Below are 14,843 nucleotides of genomic sequence, written 5' to 3' on the forward strand. Positions count from 1 at the left end.
CTGCTCCCTCTGCCTGGGCCCCGCCCCTCTCTGCGTCTCATGAATTAAAGAAAATGTATAAACTACCCTTGTCGCTGCTTCTACAAACGATGGACAAAGTGCGTCTCCCCGCACACCTACCGGGCGCCGCACTCCCAAGAGCATAAGGTGGCTCGAAGGTAAGGCCTGGGGAGAGCGCCCCGCCCCGGTGCCTCGGAAGCCTGTGGGCGGCCCCAAGCACGCGGCCGGGACACCCGGTGGCCAGGCCCCCCACCCCCCCACCCCGGACACCCCGACTGACCCGGGCCTCCAGAGGAGGTGGCCGACGGGCAGCAGCGGATCACCCAGGTCCTTCGCATGATGACCACAGAAGGGTCACAGCCCACCCGTGGTGGAACTGGGCCTGACGTCCCTCGGCTGCCCAGACCACTTGTTACTCTACCACCACTCAGAAGGAGCCTTAGTTTTGAACTAGAGTTTATCTTTTAAAAATTTTAAATAAAATTTTAAATTACAGTGTTTAATTTTTTATATATATATTTAAAGATTTTATTTATTCATGAGAGACCCAGAGAGAGAAGCACAGACCCAGGCAGACGGAGAAGCAGGCTCCCTGCAGGAGGCCCGACATGGGACTCAATCCCGGGACCCCAGGGTCACGCCCTGAGCCCAAGGCAGCCACTGAGCCCTCCGGTGCCCCTCAACTTCCATTTGTAGGGAGTTCTGTTGTTTTGTTCAATAGCTGAAATACAAGTATCCCACTTCTCACAAGCCTTCATCCTCATCAGTCCTACAGAGGCCTCCATCACCACCTGTTTCTCTAACCTGTAGACCCCTGAGGTGCCAGTGGCCTAGTGGGTGAAGCAGCCGACTCTTGACTTCAGCTCAGGTCATGACCTGAGGTTGCAGGGAGCACTGAGCCAGGCTGCACCCCAAGCAGGGAGTCTGCTCCCCCCGACTCTCCCACAGCTTGTGTGCACTCACTGTCTCACTCTAAAATAAATACCTCTTAAAAAAAAAAATAAATAAATAAAATAAAATAAAATAAATACCTCTTAGAAGATCCAGGGAGGGGATCCCTGGGTGGCTCAGCGGTTTAGCGCCTGCCTTTGGCCCAGGGTGCGATCCTGGAGACCTGGGATTGGGTCCCACATCAGGCTCCCTGCATGGAGCCTGCTTCTCCCTCCTCCTGTGTGTCTCTGCCTCTCTCTCTCTCTATCATGAATAAATAAATACAAATAAATCTTAAAAAAAAAAAAAAAAAAGAAGAAGAAGAAGATCCAGGGAGGGTTTTCACTTTTACAAAGAAAGGAACAAAGATTGCCCAGCCTGCGTACCGCAGCAAGTCCTCGCGGGGCCGCCCAAGCTGAGAGGGGCCCCATGCGGAGTCCCCTTGGGCCGTCAGTGGGCGTCTGCCCCCCACCCCCCCATCTGTTCTGCACTCTCGGTAGCAGGAGGTGATCCGAGCAGCCTCACAGAGGTCGTCTCTGGGGTCTGAGGAAGCTCAGAAAGTTTTCCATGTCGATCATTTGCTTCTTTGCTTTCTGCTGTTTTGGTTTATGAAAATGGGCCTGCTCTACTTTGGAGCAGCACAGGAAACCTGCATATTATTTTTTTTATTATGATTTCTCTGCTTGCCAGTAACTTAGTATAACTGATGTAGGAAAGACGTTGGGGTTTTGATCTGATGGCCAAGAAAGAATTCCTGAGACGTCTTTGATGCAAAAGGCTGTTTTGCTGTTGTTGTTTTTTAAAGATTTTATTTATTTATTCATGACAGAGAGAGAGAGAGAGGCAGAGACCCAGGCAGGGGAGCAGCAGGCTCCCCGCTGACGGCCCCTGGCAGCCTTTAGCCCGCAACGGACCGGGGGCCGGAACCTCCGCGATGTCCCTGCCGGCCACAGGACCGTGTGCTCTGCTCCTCCTCTCTGGTCCCGTCTGCACGGTGACATTCAGGACAGAACGGGGTGTCGTCTGATGGCGAGCAGGGACCCCGGGGACAGTGACCGCCCCAGGCTGACGGGGCAGCTTGGAGCTGAGGGGAGAAACACACGGCGACTCCTGGAGGCCGGGGCTCAGCAGCACCCGAGCGGCCTCAGTTTACAGAATGTGCCGTGGTTTGCAAGAAATAGGCGATCTTCCCGGGTCCCGACTTCTGGGGGCAACTCCCTACGGTCGTGCTGTTAAGGCTCCTCCAGAGGGAAGGACGGCTCAGCTGCGGGAGGCAAGGCCTCGGACCGGGCCCTGACTCCCCGGCCATCTGCCCACCTCGGGCCCTGCCACTCAACAATCTTCGGCCGTGAGTTCAGGCCTCACCCCACCAAGCGCCACCCCCTGTACCCCCCAGTCTCGCCCACCTAGGCCCCTCCGGGAGCCCGGGGGGATCAGAGGAGCCCGTTCAGGCGGTGGTGCCGGCTTTGCCAACACGGGCTGCTAGAAAGATCTCGGGCGGAGGAGCTGCCAGCAGCTGGGCGGGAGGGGCGGTGCTCGCTCCTTGGGTCTCACCAGGACCCCCAGTGACCAAGCTTTCCAGGTGCCTGCTGGGGCGACAGGTCTCTACAGAGCCCAGATCTACTACTGCAGGGAAGGTGGTGAAGGGGGCATTTGGACATGAAAAGCAACCACCTGATAAAACTAATACTTACTAAATAATTCAGACTTAAAGCAAAAAGAACCTAGAATTTTAAGCTTGACTGATGGGGTATACGCAAGCGCATGTTACAGCAAACTTCTCACATATGATCTACAAGACGGGTAGTGGCTGGTTTCCAGGAGGGGGCCAGGAGGCCGCGGATAGGAAGGGCAGGTTTGACTCCTCTTTCTCTTGCAGATCTTAAAAGTGGTATTTTAAAAACAAATAGAAAAAAAAAAAACAACAAATGTCAATAATCTCTCTAAAGCTTCCGACGAGGGCTTCTAGGGTAAGACAGGGCAGCAAAGTATGGCCTGAGCCTGTGCAGTCTGCGCTACGACTCTTTTTTTACATTTTTACATTTTTACATTCAAAAATAGGTGACAGAGACTATCCTAGATAACCTGCAAAGCTAAAATAACTCCGGCCCTTTACAAACAATGGAATACGGCCATGACAAAGTATTTTTATTTTATTTATTTATTTATTTATTTATTTATTTATTTATTTATTTTATTTTTTTTTTTTTAAAGAAACCAACCCCATCAACATCTTTTTTTTTTTTTTTTCATTTATTTATGATAGTCACACAGAGAGAGAGAGGCAGAGACATAGGCAGAGGGAGAGGCAGGCTCCATGCACCGGGAACCTGACGTGGGATTTGATCCCGGGTCTCCAGGATCACGCCCTGGGCCAAAGGCAGGTGCTAAACCGCTGCGCCACCCAAGGATCCCGACAAAGTATTTTTAGACTAGAAGAGTACTGGGCCATTTTATTCTAGTCCACATTGTTTCCACAGGACACCCAGGCCATCCCTCCGTGCCCTGGCGCTCAGCCTGACGTTTCTAAACTTCTCCCTTTCTGATCACATCTTCCAATCCTCTCCAACTCCCTAACCTTGCATGGTACCCACGTCGAAACATCTCCTACGATCCTCAACCTCTTATCCAAACGATACCTACAATTTCTCATTCTAACTCCATATTTTTCAAATTTTTACCATGACTTTCATTTCTTTTTATTTTTATTTATTTATTTTTTAAGATTTTATTTACTTATTCATAGAGACACACAGAGAGAGGCAGAGACCCAGGCAGAGGGAGAAGCAGGCTCCATACAGGGAGCCTGACGTGGGACTCGATCCCGGGTCTCCAAGATCACACCCTGGACTGCAGGCGGCGCTAAACCGCTGCACCACCAGGGCTGCCCTAATTTATTTTTTTTAAGATTGATTGATTTATGACACACAGAGAGAGAGGCAGAGATACAGACAGAGGGAGAAACAGGCTCCATGTAGGGAGCCCGACGCGGGACTTGATCCCGGGTCTCCAGGACCAGGCCCCGGGCTGAAGGGGGCGCTAAACCGCTAAACCAGCCGGGCTGCCCTACCATGACTTTCTTTTCTTTTCTTTTTTAAAATTTATTTATTTATTCATAGAGACACACACACAGAGAGAGAGGCAGAGACACAGGCAGAGGGAGAAGCAGGCTCCATGCAGGGAGCCCGACACGGGACTCAATCCCGGGTCTCCAGGATCACACCCGGGGCTGCAGGCGGCGCCAAACCGCTGCACCATCGGGGCTGCCCCCTACCATGACTTCCAGTAAGAAATTTCATCTAAACAACTGACACATTCATAAACATGTATACAAATGGACCAAAGTTCACAAAAACTCTAAATGTTGTAAATGATTTTACTAAAACCAAAATATAACCAATTCAGGAAAACAAAATTTCTTGAGAGGGATGCCTGGGTGGCTCACTGGGTTAAGCATCTTGGGGTCCCTGGATGAGTCCCACATCGGGCTCCCCACAGAGAGCCTGCTTCTCCCTCTGCCTGTGTCTCTGCCTCTCTGTGTCTCTCATGAATAAATAAAATAAAATAAAAATCTTTGAGAGAGTTGTTCGTATGGGGCTATATTCAGTTGTTCTTACGTTCTCTCCCACAAGGCTTTTCCCTTCATTCCACCTAAGCAGCTCTCAGGAGGGTTACCGATGAGCTCGACATCGCTCAATTCAATAAACACTTCTTGCTCCTCATCCATTACTTGTTAACAACAGTTGACCCAGTAGATGTGGCCCATCACTCCCTCCTCAAATGCTTCATTTGGCTTCCCGGGGACCCTTTCTGGTTTTCTCCTAACCACCGAGACTTCCTTCAGTCTCCTTTACTGCTTTTTCTCATGTCTGACCTCTGAACGCTAGGGGTATTCCAGAGTTCTCTGACATCTCTACGTAAATACCCTGCTTGGGAATCCCTGGGTGGCTCAGCGGTTTAGCGCCTGCCTTCGGCCCAGGGCATGATCCTGGAGTCCCGGGATCGAGTCCCACATCAGGCTCCCTGCATGGAGCCTGCTTCTCCCTCTGCCTGTGTCTCTGCCTCTCTCTCTCTCTCTCTCTCTCTCTCTCTCTCTCTCTCTGTGTCTTTCATGAATGAATAAATAAATAAATAAAATCTTAAAAAAAAAGAAAAGAAATACCCTGCTTGGAGATGTGGTCCTGATGAACAGCTTGAAATTCCAAGTCTATGCTAACTTAACTTCTACATTTTCATTTCTAGCCCAGTTCTCTCCTCTGAAATCTTTTATTTTTATTTTTTATTTTTTGGAGTTCAATTTGCCAACATATAGCATAACACCCAGTGCTCATCTCAAGTGCCCCCCTCAGTGCCCATCACCCAGTCACCCCAGCCCCCCGCCTACCTCCCCTTCCACTACCCCTTGTTCGTTTCCTAGAGTTATCTCCTCTGAAATCTTGAGTCATATCTAACTTCTTGTATTATGAGTTTCGACTCAGATTTCACCTGTCTAAACCCAGCTCCTATCCTTCCTTTCCCACAAGTACCCTTTATGCCAACTTCTCTATTAAATTCCACCTTTGTTCTTCCACTTGTTGAGGCCCCAAACCTAGGGAGTCATCCTTGATTTCTCTTGCTTCTTCCTATGTCATCTACTGGCAAAGGCTGAGCTCTACTTAAAAAATACACTCAGATCCAACCACTACTAAACACTAACCAGTCAGCCTGCTGCCTCTCTTGATACTTATGGTCTATTTTCAACACGTAGTAGTCATAAGACATTTTAAAATAAATCAGATCATGCTATACTTTTGGTTCAAAACTTTCCAATGGGGACACCTGAGTGGCTCACTGGTTTAGCGTTTGCCTTCAGCTCAGGGTGTGATCCCAGGATCCAGGATCAAGTCCTGCATCGGGCTCCCTGCAGGGAGCCTGCTTTCCCTCTACCTGTGTCTCTGCATCTCTCCTCCCTGTGTCTCTCATGAATAAATACATCTAAAAACAAAACAAAACTTTCCAATGGATCTCAGATGAATATAAACACAAAAGACCTTACAATGGCATACATGTGACCTGACCCCTAGTTACCTCCCGTAATTCCAACACTTTAATCTCTCCTCCTCGCTCACTTCCATTCCAGCCACACTGGTTTCGCCATTCCCTGAACATGCCAAACTCACCCTTAGGGCCTTTGTACTTGTTTCCTTTGACAGAGAGGTGCTCTACTTATGTGAATGGCTCTCATTTCCTTCACATCCCTGCTCAGATGTTACCTCAGCTTCCCTGGCCATTCTTTTTTATGAATTTATTATTATTTTGGATTTTATTTATTTATTCATGAGACACACACACACACACAGAGGCAGAGACACAGGCAGAGGGAGAAGCAGGCTCCATGCAGGGAACCCGACATGGGACTCGATCCTGCAGCTCCAGGATCAGGCCCTGGGCTGAAGGCAGCGCTAAACCGCTGAGCCACCCGGGCTGCCCTTTAAAAAAAAATTTTTTTTAAGTAATCTCTACTACCAAAATGGGGCTTGAACTTACAACCCTGAGATGAACAGTCACATACTTTCCTGACATCAGAGTCACATGACCGAGCTTGCCAGGTGCCCCTTGGCCATTCTTTTAAAAGCATCCACATTCCAACTGCACTCTGCCTAACGTCTTTCCCTACTTCATTTTTTTCATAGCATGTATTACTATCTGGCACCTTATACATTTCACTTGTTTACCAGTGGTCCCGACCGCTGTAAGCAGGAACTTTCATCTTTTTTTTTTTTTTTAATTGCTATCTCCAAGCACGTAGAAGAGTACCTAGCACATAAAACTGAGTAAATAATTGCTGAAGTGAATGACTTGCCTGAACCTACAACCACTTTCCAACTGTATTAGGTATTCTAATAGGGCTTCCCTGTAAGAGACTCTTAATCATAAGAAACAAAGTGAGGATCACTGGAGGGGAGGCGGGTGTGTGGATGGGGTAACTGGGTGATGGACATTAAGGAGGGCACATGATGTCATTAGCACTGGGTGTTACTTAAGACTGATGGATCCCTGACCTCTACCTCTGAAACCAGTAATACATTCCATGTTAATTGAATTTAAATACACACACACACACACACACACACACACACACACACACAATAAAAGGGTTTCTAAAAATGTCGGAGAACGCAAGTAAGCTATCCTTGTAACTAAATTTAAGCTGGCACACTTACTTAGGCAATGAAATAAGTTTAAAATACTAGGTGTCAAGTAAAATAAAAATCTACTCACCTGTACAACAAGAAAGCTTAAGCTATAAAACACCCCACCCTGTGAAGTTTACTTACCAGGAATTGAATATTCATTTTATTCAACAAATGTGTACTGGGCAGCTACAACTATGTTAGGTACATTTAGTTTGTCTGGGTGAAACTTCTGAAGGAAACAGAACTTTTTATATTAACAACTTCTCCCACAGATAAAAAGGCGACAGAGAATCCCAGGCGCACGGATACCAAGCCTCAGACTCAACTGAAGCAACAGGATTCTCTATCCCTCCTGAGACTCTGAACTGATGGAGATACTGTCAAATGGACCATGGATGGAACTGCAAGGCCGTGGCGAAAGCACAAAAGCATGGGCAGCGACGTCAGGCAGGCATGATGACAATCTGACAAGATGACTTCCAAGAAGCAGAAAAGAGCCGTGGTCCCCGACTGGCTGGGTCCACCCGGCTTCACATGAGCTTTGTTTCCCAACCTTGGATTATCAACAACATTGCTTTATAATTGCTTATATCTTTACACTATTACCCCCTACCTAAACATGTTCGAGTAGTTCTCTTCCTATGTTTTTATACAGATTTGTCTCACCAGATATATTCTAAAGAAAAATACTCAGTCAAGGTTAAAAAAATTTATCATTTATTTTAAAGGCATTAATAAAAAGCTTAACACACTTTATACTAGGGAAGTTACAATATACAAATGTGCTGAGTCGAAATTTTCACAGGTTGACTTTTCTGTACTACATGTGACTGAGTTAATTACTCACATTTCCATTACTGAGTTAAACTGATGATTCCCTTGAAACACACAGCTTGTTATTTAAGCATGAGTCGCATACAACATGCGGAAATACAGGTGACTGTGCCACCCAACCAACTCTTCATGAAGAAAAAGATGAAATTTTGTTCACATTGACCGTGGCGCATCAAAATACCATTCTCCTTGGGAGAGAGCTGCACCTGAATCTGGGGGTAAAAAAGATCTAATATAAGTATGCAGTTTCAAAATCTATTTCTTATAAAATCAAAAGAAAAACAGAAAGCAATATACTCATCAAGATAAATAAAACTAGAAGAAAATATGCTAATATAAAGACTTAATGCAATACTAAATTCAATCTTTATGGGATAATTACACAAATTGTGAAATTCATAGAATATGCAAAATTATTCAAAAAAATTTAAGGAACACTGGTTCCTGTCCTAACAGGATTAAACACATTTATATAAAACAATGATCAAAACTATGTATTAAAGGGGAGCCTGGGTGGCTCAGTCAGTTAAGTGTCTGCCTTGGCTCAGGTCATGATGATGCCAGAGTCCCAGGATAGAGCTGCGTCCACTTTCTGCTCTGCAGAGAGTCTGCTTTTCCCTCTCAGTCTGCCCTCTCCCACTGCTTTGCCTCTGCTCGCGCTCACTTTCTTGCTTATTCTCTCTTTCAAATAAATAAATAAAATCTTTCGGGGGAAAAAAAAAAACATGTATTAAAAACAAAAAAACCAGGGCGCCTGGGTGGCTCAGTTGGTTCAGCATCTGCCTTTGGTTCAGGTCATGATCCTGGGGTCCTGGGATTGAGCCCAGAGTCTGGATCCCTGCTCAGTGGGAAGTATGCTTGTCCCTCTCCCTCTGCTCCTCAACCACCCCATCCTTCCCCTGCCCCCCGCTTATGCTCGCTCTTGCTCTCTCAAATCTTAAAAAAACAAGTGATTACAATACAAACATCATCCAACTATAATACAACTGGTAATTAAACCTAATCACCAAGAAATTAAAATACACTTTTCTAGAGTTGAAAACAAAACTCAAAGTTTTAGAGTACGTAGAAAATGGTAACGATTCTACGTAACAGAATCTACAGAATACATCACTGTCCAGAAAAAAATTCATTGTCCTATGATAATCTTTTAATAAATACATAAGAAGGAATCTGTAAATTTATAAGGAAAGCAAAAAGAGGAAATTAATTCCTGGTATATCATCTGGGTCCAATGGGTCCTATCTTAGTTTTTGAGTTTCTGTTTTGAGCAGTTCTAGTAACAATTTGTAAGGACTCATGACTCACTCTTTGTTAGAGGTCTGCCAAAGAACAGAGAAACTTTACTTAGAATAATAAACATAGGGCAGCCCGGGTGGCTCAGCAGTTCAGCGCCGCCTTCAGCCCAGGGTGTGATCCTGGAGACCCGGGATCGAGTCCCGCGTCGGGCTCCCTGCATGGAGCCTGCTTCTCCCTCTGCCTGTGTCTCTGCCTCTCTCTCTCTCATTGTGTCTCTCACGAATAAAAAAATAAAATGTTTAAAAAATTTTTTTAAAAAAAAGAATAGGGATAAAACTCCTATCTTGCAATTATGCTATAATGCTACTGGATTCTTTTATAAATCTAAAATATAGAATTTTAGTGATTTTATCACTTATCTTGAATATTTTATTATTCTTCATCTCTGTATTTATTTTACTGTAGCTTCATTGTGGTAGCGAGCCTTTAAGATTGTCCCCAATGATACCTGCCTTCTGGTATGCATGCCCTTGTATACTCCCCTCCAGTTGACAGTGTCATCCTATTCCCGTGACTTCAGTGAGTTGGACTTACTTCTAAAGAATAGAAAAAGGTGGAAGGGACAGGGTGTGATGCAGAAACTGAGTTATTAAAGTGGGTGTGGGGAAGCCTGAGTAACTCAGCAGTTGAGCATTTGCCTTCAGTTCAGAGCATGATCCTGAAGTCTGGGGATCGAGTCCCGCATCGGACTCCCTGCATGTGGCCTGCTTCTCCCTCTGCCTGTGTCTCTGCCTCTCTGTGTCTCTCGTTAGTAAATAAATAAAATCTTTTAAAAAAAATTTATAAAGTGGGTGTGGTGTTGCTCACTCTTTATCGGGTCACTCACTCTGGGGAATCCCGCTGCCATGATGTGACTCTCAGGCTGAGTATGGAAAGCCCCAAGAAGCTAGGGTACTCAGGTCTCCAAACAAAAAGGAGTGAGTGAGCTTAGAAGCAGATCCTCCAGCCCCAGCAAAAACTTGAGATGGCTGTAGTCTCATGAGAACCACCCAGCTAATAAGCTGCTCCTGGACTCCTGATCAACAAAAACTAGAAATAATAAATGTGCCATTTTAAGGTGTAAATTTTGGGGTATTTTGTCATGTAACAATAGATAACATTCACTGATTATCTGCAGCTATGATTTTTAAAAAAAGACTGAAATAGTAAGAACATGCAAGGACAGAGTTCACCTAAAACAATGATGAAATAAATCATCACAAAAGATGATCATTATTGCATCATCCTTCCGTTTTCTTATTCTGTTGCCCAAAGTACAGATTTTCTTTCAAGAAGAAGTTTTAACAGAAGTAGGGAGACATTGTCCTTCATCCTTGTGGTCTTTTTTTTTTTTTTTAAGCCCTCCTTGAAAACAGAATTCAGACTTTTTTTTTAAAGAATTTATTTAAAAAAAAAAAAATAAAAGAATTTATTTAGTTGAAAGAGAGCGAGTGAGCATGAGCACAAGCAGGGGGGCAGTGGAGGGGAGCAGAGGGAGAAGCAGACCTCCTACTGAGCAGGGAGCCCAACTCGCTTGATCCCAGGACCCCAGGATCATGACCTGAGCTGAAGGCAGATGCTTCACTGAGCCACTCAGGTGCCCCAAAAGTTCAGACTTTTTATTCTCTATAATAGCATAAAGAACAAAATTGGCAAAGGAAATATTTTCATAATTATTAAACCAATTAGAAGACGGATATGAAGAGACAGCAACATCTAGACCAGCAGTTAGAAAACTATGGCCTAATGTATTTACTACCCAGTCCTATAAGAGAAAAAAAATTTTTTTAAGAGAAAAAATTTTTAATTATTTCTCAGTCTTTTTATTATTATTTTAAAATATTTTATTTATTTATTCATGAGACACACACAGAGAGAGGCAGAGACAGAAGGATAAGCAGGTTCCCTGTGGGGAGCTCCATGCGGGACTCGATCCCAGGACTCCGGGATCACGCCCTGGGCCAAAGGCAGAAGGCTCAACCACTAAGCCACTCCAGGTATCCCTTTTTCTTTTTCTTTTTTTCTTTTTTTTTTTTAAGATTTTATTTATTTATTCATAGAGACAGAGAGAGAGAGAGAGAGAGAGAGAGAGAGAGAGAGAGGCAGAGACACAGGCAGAGGGAGAAGCAGGCTGCATGCAGGGAGCCTAACGTGGGACTCCGGCCTCCAGGACCACACCCCAGGCTGCAGGCGGCACTAAACCGCTGCGCCACAGGGGCTGCCCTATTTTTATTTTCTTTAAAATTTTCATTTATTTATTAGAGAGCACAGCAGGAAGGAGGCTCAGAGGGAGGGGAAGAAGGAGGCTCCCCACTGAGCAGGGAGCCCTATGTAGGGCTCGATCCCAGGACCCCAGGGTCATGACGTGAGCTGAAAGCAGACGCTTAACTGACTGAACTCAGGCATCCGTATTTTTAAAATTTTTAAAGTAATCTCTACACTCAATGTGGGGCTCAAATTCACGACTCAGATCAAGAGCCACATGCTCTTCTGAGTCAGCTGCCCCTAAGAAAAATTTGTGACCCCTACTGTAGACTAAGAGTGGTGGTTAACTTGTCCCTATAAGAAAAATCTCAGATGATGAGTCTTCAAATGGTATATACTACCTAGGTGCATTTTCTCCCAACTCAAGAAGTGATATATTTCTGAGGACAAAAAAGGAAGTACAGTAGTGTCATTCAATCCTTCAACAGGAAGGATTTCATTGTAATATTTTGTGGTAAAAATGTAAACTATCTTACTTTGTTAAAAAACATGATAGTATTCATCTTTTTTCCTGCCCCCTGCCAGTATTCACCTTTTATGATGCCTGTACACCCAAATTCACTTAATAAAGTTTGTGAGTGGACAAATATAAAAGACAGATGTGTATACAGAAGTAAATGGAAGCTAACAGATGTTACAGAAATGAAAAACAGTAATTAGACTGATCATTCTTACTGGTGCTAATGTAAAAATGAAATATTTTTGCTGTAATCCAACAAAGAAGGTAGCTATAATCTGTCCACTTAAAATTATGAGCCATGAAATTTCAAAAATGTTTTGATGAAATCCGTGAACAATCATCAAGGTAATGATAAGCTAGAACACAGTAAAAATGTACCTGAAATCTGGAATCAATATTTAGAAGATAAATATATTATAGGCTCATGTATAACAACTAGTGAACAGTTAGATGCATCCAAAGAATGTTACCCATTTGTGATACACACACATATTAAATATCGGGAAATATGGAATAAAAACTTGGGTTTGCGGTTTCTGAATTCTCACTGGAATTGCTAACAAAGTTATTTTCATTATCTCTATTCTTGGGTAAACTGCTTATAAAACAACTTAAATGCACTTGATTCTCATTATTCCTGGTAGTCATGTTCTAAAAAGTCATTTTGGGGGGTCGGGGTGGCAGGCTCCAGTGGAGCCCAACGTGAGGCTTGAACTCACAACCCTGAGATCAAGACCTGAGCTGAGATCACGAGTTGGACAGTTAACCAACTGAGCCACCCAGGTGCCCCTAAAAAGTCACTATAAACAATGAATCTGTGGGGTGCCTGGGTGGCTCAGCTAGTGAAGCATCTGCCTTCAGCTTAAATCATGATCTCAGGGTCCTGGGATCGAGTCCCATATCAGGCTCCCTGCTTAGTGGGGGTCGTTTTCTCCCTCTCCTTTTGCCCTTCCCCTCACACTCATACTCTCTCAAATGAATAAATATAATCTTAAAACAACAACACAACAATAAACTTGTGAATAATGAGCCATTGCTTTTAGAAGATATAAAGAGCTACGTTCAGGCAAGCCTCTAGTCACATTTCTATCAACTGATAAAAATACCTTTTAAAATGTTGTGTTTCTGTTGAAAGACACGTTACTTTATACTGAGGATTCATTAACACTGAATCACAGCCAAAAGCACTATAACTTATGCCTGAATAAAGCTTAACCAACACATGTATTTTTCTCTAAGGCACCTCACAGCCTTCTTGCACTTGGGAACATAATGTACAAAGTTTGGGGGTCACCTTAAAGAGAGAAAAGGCACAGAAATGTGAAAAATGTAGCACTAAAAAGCTGTGCAAGGAATGCTGGTTTATAGTATGAGATGAAAGATGGTGACAGGGGATCCCTGGGTGGCTCGGCGGTTTTGCGCCTGCCTTTGGCCCAGGGCATGATCCTGAAGTCCCGGGATGGAGTCCTGCGTCGGGCTCCCGGCATGGAGCCTGCTTCTCTCTTTGCATCCCTCTCTCTCTCTCTCTCTCTCTCTCTATCATAAATAAATAAAAATAAATCTTTAAAAAAAAAAAAGAAAGATGGTGACAGATGGGTGCCTTGGTGGCTCAGAGATGAATACGGAGGGGTGCCTTGGTGGCTCAGTCAGTTAAGCATCCGACTCATGACTTTGGCTCAGGTCATGATCTCACGGTAGTGCACTGCACTCAGCGTGGAGTCTGCTTGGGATCTTCTTTCCCTCCCCTGGTGCACACGCACACTCTTTCTCTCCCTCCCTCTCTCTCCAAATAAATAAATGAAGTCTTTAAAAGAAGAAAGATGAAGACCAAGCACTGCTCAGCTCAACTGTGAATGTCTGTGTCAGAGGACTCCAATTTCTTGCCACTTTGCACTTGTCTGCAAATGATGGCAAAAGCAATGATTATTGATTTGGGCATTATAGATAAATTTCAGCAAGCAGGCAAATTTGCCTATACACAACCTGTGAATGAGAATCAACTATGTAAAATTTGAAAAACAAGAATTATTATTTTTTAAGATTTTATTTATTTATTCATGAGAGACACACAGAGAGAGGCAGAGAGACACAGGCAGAGGGAGAAGCAGGCTCCCTGTGGGGAGCTCAAGCGGAACTCGATCTCAGAACCCTGGGATCACAACCTGAGCCAGGTGCACCGAATAACAAGAATTTATTTATTTTTAAATTATTATTATTTTTTAAAGATTTTATTTATGAGAGACACACACACACACAGAGAGAGAGAGAGAGAGAGAGGCAGAGACACAGGTAGAGGGAGAAGCAGGTTCCATGCAGGGAGCCTGACATGGGACTTGATCCCAGGTCTCCATGATCACGCCCTGGACCGAAGGCAGCGCTAAACCACTGAGCCACCCGGGCTGCCCGAAAAACCAGAATTTAAAGAGAGTAAACAGAAATATGTAAAATGATAAAAGGAAAATAATCATATAGATATAGGAAATTAAACATTTCTGTCAAGATGGCAACAACAACTACACCAAAAATAAGATCAATAAAAGATAAACTAGAAACAAGTATTTGTAACTCCTATCCCAGTGGAATGGTTTCCATAACATATCAAGAATTCTTGCAAGTCAAAAAGGAAAAACATACATCCCAATTAAAAAGTGGGCAAAGGGCAGCCCTGGTGGCCCAGCGGTTTAGCACTGCCTTCGGCCCAGGGAGTGATCCTGGAGACCAGGGATCGAGTCCCACATCGGGCTCCCTGCATGGAGCCTGCTTCTCCCTCTGCCTGTGTCCCTGCCTCTCTCTCTGTGTCTCTCATAAAAAAATAAATAAAATCTTAAAAAAAAAAGTGGGCAAAGGTGACATTCATAAAGTTTTCAGCAAAAACCTATAGCTCTTAAACATATGAAAAG

General features: G+C 44.3%; 1 protein-coding gene and 1 long non-coding RNA gene across 5 annotated transcripts in view; one reads left to right on the top strand and one right to left on the bottom strand.

Moving 5' to 3' along the window:
* Nucleotides 1-8,102, top strand: LOC140633749 (uncharacterized). The gene is made up of 2 exons (XR_012031343.1): nucleotides 1-158; nucleotides 7,379-8,102. It is a non-coding gene; the product is annotated as an uncharacterized lncRNA (long non-coding RNA).
* LOC140633748 (survival motor neuron protein) overlaps nucleotides 7,801-14,843 on the bottom strand; it is a 41,297-nt gene continuing 34,254 nt past the window's right edge. For all 4 annotated transcript variants that reach the window (XR_012031342.1, XM_072826740.1, XM_072826741.1 and 1 more), the window contains one exon: nucleotides 7,801-8,152. The gene's annotated coding sequence lies outside the window, so the exon portion shown is untranslated. The remainder of the gene's footprint in view (nucleotides 8,153-14,843) is intronic.

The sequence above is a fragment of the Canis lupus genome, chromosome 5 (genome assembly GCF_048164855.1).
Source record: "Canis lupus baileyi chromosome 5, mCanLup2.hap1, whole genome shotgun sequence".
Classification (NCBI taxonomy): Eukaryota; Metazoa; Chordata; class Mammalia; order Carnivora; family Canidae; genus Canis; species Canis lupus.